We start from the raw sequence: 5,270 nt of genomic DNA on the forward strand, positions 1-5,270 counted from the left end.
TCAGCTTTCTTCACAGTCCAACTCTCACATCCATACATGACCACTGGAAAAACCATAGCCTTGACTAGACAGACCTTTGTTGGCAAAGTAATGTCTCTGCTATTGAATATGCTATCTAGGTTGGTCAAAACTTTCCTTCCAAGGAATAAGCGTCTTTTAATTTCATGGCTGTAATCACCATCTGCAGTGATTTTGGAGCCCCCAAAAATAAAGTCTGACACTGTTTCCACCGGTTCCCCATCTATTTACCATGAAGTGATGAGACCGGATGCCATGATCTTCGTTTTCTGAATGTTGAGCTTTAAGCCAACTTTTTCACTCTCCTCTTTCACTTTCAACAAGAGGCTCTCTAGCTTCTCTTCACTTTCTGCCATAAAGGTGGTGTCATCTGCATATCTGAGGTTATTGATATTTTTCCTGGCAATCTTGATTCCAGCTTGTGCTTCTTCCAGCCCAGCATTTCTCATGATGTACTGTGCATAGATTTTAAATAAGCAGGGTGACAATATACAGCATTGACGTACTCCTTTTCCTATTGGGAACCACTCTGTTGTTCCATGTCCAGTTCTAACTATTGCTTCCTGACCTGCATATAGGTTTCTCAAGAGGCAGGTCAGGTGGTCTGGTATTCCCATCTCTTGAAGAATTTTCCACAGTTTATTGTGATCCATCCAGTCAAAGGCTTTTGGCGTAGTCAATAAAGCAAAAATAGATGTCTTTCTGGAACTCTCTTCCTTTTTCGATGATCCAGTGGGTGTTGGCAATTTGATCTCTGGTTCCTCTGCCTTTTCTAAAACCAGCTTGAACATCAGGGAGTTCACGGTTCACGTATTGCTGAAGCCTGGCTTGGAGAATTTTGAGCATTACTTTACTAGCGTGTGAGATGATTGCAATTGTACAGTAGTTTGAGCATTCTTTGGCATTGCCTTTCTTTGGGATTGGAATGAAAACTGACCTTTTCCAGTCCTGTGGCCACTGCTGAGATTTCCAAATGTGCTGGCATATTGAGTACAGCACTTTCACAGCATCATCTTTCAGGATTTGAAATAGCTCAATTGGAATTCCATCACCTCCACTAGCTTTGTTCATAGTGATCCTTCTTAAGGCCTACTTGACTTCACATTCCAGGATGTCTGGCTCTAGGTGAGTGATCACATAATCGTGGTTATCTGGGTCAAGAGGATCTTTTTTGTACAGTTCTTCTGTGTATTCTTGCCATCTCTTCTTAATATCTTCTGCTTCTGTTAGGTCCATACCATTTCTATCCTTTATCGAGTCCATCTTTGCATGAAATGTTCCCTTGGTATCTCTAATTTTCTTGAAGAGATCTCTAGTCTTTCCCATTCTGTTGTTTTCCACTATTTCTTTGCACTGATCACTGAGGAAGGCTTTCTTATCTCTCCTTGCTATTCTTTGGAACTCTGCATTCAGATGGTTATCTTTCCTTTTCTCCTTTGCTTTTCACCTCTCTTCTTTTTACAGCTATTTGTAAGGCCTCCCCAGACAGCCATTTTGCTTTTTTGCATTTCTTTTTTTGGGGATGGTCTTGATCCCTGTCTCCTGTACAATGTCTGGAACCTCCGTCCATAGTTCATCAGGCACTCTGTCTATCAGATGTAGACCCTTAAATCTATTTCTCACTTCCACTGATTTGGATTTGATTTAGGTCATACCTGAATGGTCTATTGGTTTTCCCTACTTTCTTCAATTTAAGTCTGAATTTGACAATAAGGAGTTCATGATCTGAGCCACAGTCAGCTCCTGGTCTTATTTTTGCTGAGTGTGTAGAGCTTCTCCATCTTTAGCTGCAGAGAATATAATCAGTCTGATTTTGGTGTTGACCATCTGGTAATGTCCATGTGAGAGGAGCTATCCCACACCCAAGGTCAGGGGTGGCAGCTGAGAGGAGCAACCACACATCCAAGGAGCGGCAGCTGCGCGGGCACAAGAGGGCCTAGTGGGGCTATTCCACGTTCAAGGTCAGGAGGGGCGGCCATGAGGAGATACCCCTCATCCAAGTTAAGAGTAGCGGCTGCGCTTTGCTGAAGCAGCCGTGAAGAGATACCCCAGGTCCAAGGTAAGAGAAACCCAAGTAAGACGGTAGGTGTTGCGAGAGGGCATCAGAGGGCAGACACACTGAAACCGTAATCACTGAAAACTAGCCAAACTGATCACATGGACCACAGCCTTGTCTAACTCAGTGAAACTAAACCATGCCTGCGGGGCAACCCAAGATGGGCAGGTCATGGTGGAGAGGTCTGACAGAATGTGGTCCACTGGAGAAGGGAATGGCAAACCACTTCAGTATTCTTGCCTTGAGAACCCCATGAACAGTATGAAAAGGCAAAATGATAGGATACTGAAAGAGGTACTCCCCAGGTCAGTAGGTGCCCAATATGCTACTGGAGATCAGTGGAGAAATAACTCCAGAAAGAATGAAGGGATGGAAACAAAGCAAAAACAATACCCAGCTGTGGATGTGACTGGTGATAGAAGCAAGATCCAATGCTGTAAAGAGCAATATTGCATAGGAACCTGGAATGTTAGGTCCATGAATCAAGGCAAACTGGAAGTGGTCAAACAGGAGATGGCAAGAGTGAACGTTGACATTCTAGGAATCAGTGAAGTAAAATGGACTGGAATGGGTGAATTGAACTCAGATGACCATTATGTCTACTACTGTGAGTAGGAATCCCTTAGAAGAAATGGAGTAGCCATCATGGTCATCAAAAGAGTCTGAAATGCAGTACTTGGATGTAATCTCAAAAACGACAGAATGATCTCTGTTCGTTTCCAAGGCAAACCATTCAATATCACAGTAATCCAAGCCTATGCCTCAACCAGTAATGCTGAAGAAGCTGAAGTTGAACGGTTCTGTGAAGACCTACAAGACCTTTTAGAGTGAGTGAGTGAAGTCACTCAGTCGTGTCTGACTCTTTGCAACCCCATGGACTGTAGCCCACCAGGCTCGTCTGTCCATGGGATTCTCCAGGCAGGAATGCTAGAGTGGGTTGCCATTTCCAACTAACACCCAAAAAAGATGTCCTTTTCATTATAGAGGACTGGAATGCAAAAGCAGGAAGTCAAGAAACACCTGGAGTAACAGGCAAATTTATCCTTGTAGTACAGAATGAAGCAGGGCAAAGGCTAATAGAGTTTTGCCAAGGGAACACACTGGTCATAGCAAACACCCTCTTCCAACAACACAAGAGAAGACTCTACACATGGACATTACCAGATGGTCAACACTGAAATCAGATTGATTATATTCTCTGCAGCCAAAGATGGATGGAATATTATGCAGCCATAAAAAGGGATACTGCATTGAAATATACCACAAAGCAGACAAACCTCAGAGACATGACGCTAAGTGAAAGCAGTGAGACACAGAAGGCACATATTATGTGATTCCGTTTATATATAAGTAAATCCATGAAAACAGAATGCAGATGAGTCATCGCCAGGGAGACCGGGGGAGGGGGAAATGAGGAGAAACGGCTTGATGGGCGTGGAGCTTTATTTGGGGGTGATGAAGAAAAGGTTTGGAACTTGGTGGAACTAGATGGTGATTATATAACGTGTGATTGCAACTAGGTGGTGCTTATACATTTTGTACTTGAATGTACAGAATGCCGCTGGATTGTGCACTTTTAAGTGGCTAATTTTATGTTATGTGAATTTCATTTCCATGAAAAGAAAAATCTGTTTCAAGCATGCAGCCCCCACCGCTAGGCAGAGAGAGTCACAGAGGGGGCGCCCAGACTTCAGCACCAAATGCTGGCCTCGGAGTGGACCCTGCCCTGCAAAAGCGTTTGGCTGTGCCGTGTTGGTTTTCTTTGCGTCTTTACCTTTGTGTTTGTTTTATGGAATGCAGTTGCTGTTCAGTCACTAAGCTGTGCCTGACTCTTTGTGACCCCGTGGCCAATAGCAGCCAGGCCTCCCTGGCCCTCCCCATCTCTCAGAGTCTGTCCAAGTTCATGCCCATTGAATTGGTGACGCTGCCCACCGGTGGAATCAAGAGGCTCCAGGAAACACCAGCACTGGCTTCATACAGCTCAGTGTTCCCAGACAGCTCACCTTTACAGGCTCCTGAGTCAAAGGAAGGCACTGAGGCTGATTTTCCAAAGGACAACCTGCCTGTTTACGGATGTAGAAGCAGAGGATGGGAACAGCGTATACAGTCTGAGGGACACTGAGAACCTGCAGAAACCACTGCAGGCAGAAGGAGCCAAGGATGAGACAGCAAAGCAAACACCCCAGAGCCACGGCTGCAGAGACGCAGCCAGCAGAAGGCAGCTCAGAGAGCGATGACCAAAACGTGACTGCCCCTCGTAGAGAGGTCCCGTTGACCCTGAGAACCTGACACAGAGACGCAGCCAGCAGAAGGCAGCTCAGAGAGCGATGACCCAAATGTGACTGCCCCTCGTACAGAGGTCCCGTTAACCCTGAGAACCTGCCGAAACTTGAACTCGAGCTGCAAACAGTTTCCAAGATGGACAGTCTCTCCTAACACCCAAGGAGAATGCCCAGGGTGGCTCACCACCCTCAGGGCCAGCGTCCTGGCCAGCTGCAGCCTTCCCTGGTCTGTTAGGACAGCTAGCCCACGATCCTCAGGTCCAGGGACAGCCTCTCCATGAGAACGATCATGGTTTTGCTCAGAATGAAACGGTACACCTAAGAGTGATTTTTAACAGAGTCCAGGCTTCCCTGGACAGGGACACAGAGGTGACCCTCCAAAAAAGGAGGCGGAAGGACCCATGACGAAGGGCGGGAGGCGGAGCCCAGTGTCCTTGGCCAGCTGACCCTGCCCCTTATCGTCACCTGTGACACCTGAGCTGCAGCCTCAAGGCTCTCCCCGCCCCCACGGCAAGTGCCGCCCGTGCCAGCATCAGACACTGGAGGGTCTCCACTGCCGGCTTCTCATTCCTACAGAATCGGCACCATCATGCTTGCCTGGGCTCCGTTTTGTCTGTGAATATCTCCTCTTTGTCTCCTAACAGAGTGGGCTGCTTATATGTTGCCCACTTCCCCTCCTGCCCATTTTTTTTTAATTGAAACAGAGTAGGTTTGCAATGTTGCGTTAGCTTCAGATGCACATCAAAGTGATTTACACACACATTCGCTTTTTCAGATTATTTGCCATGACGTTTTGTCACAGGGTATTTAGCAGTTCCCTCTCCTACAGTAGGTGCTTGTTGTTCATCTGTTTTATATGCACCAGTATATAGGACCGATCTATAGTATATACTATGTAGTGTATAGGACCGATC

The sequence above is a fragment of the Oryx dammah genome, unplaced genomic scaffold (genome assembly GCF_014754425.2).
Source record: "Oryx dammah isolate SB20612 unplaced genomic scaffold, SCBI_Odam_1.1 HiC_scaffold_20, whole genome shotgun sequence".
NCBI lineage: Eukaryota > Metazoa > Chordata > Mammalia > Artiodactyla > Bovidae > Oryx > Oryx dammah.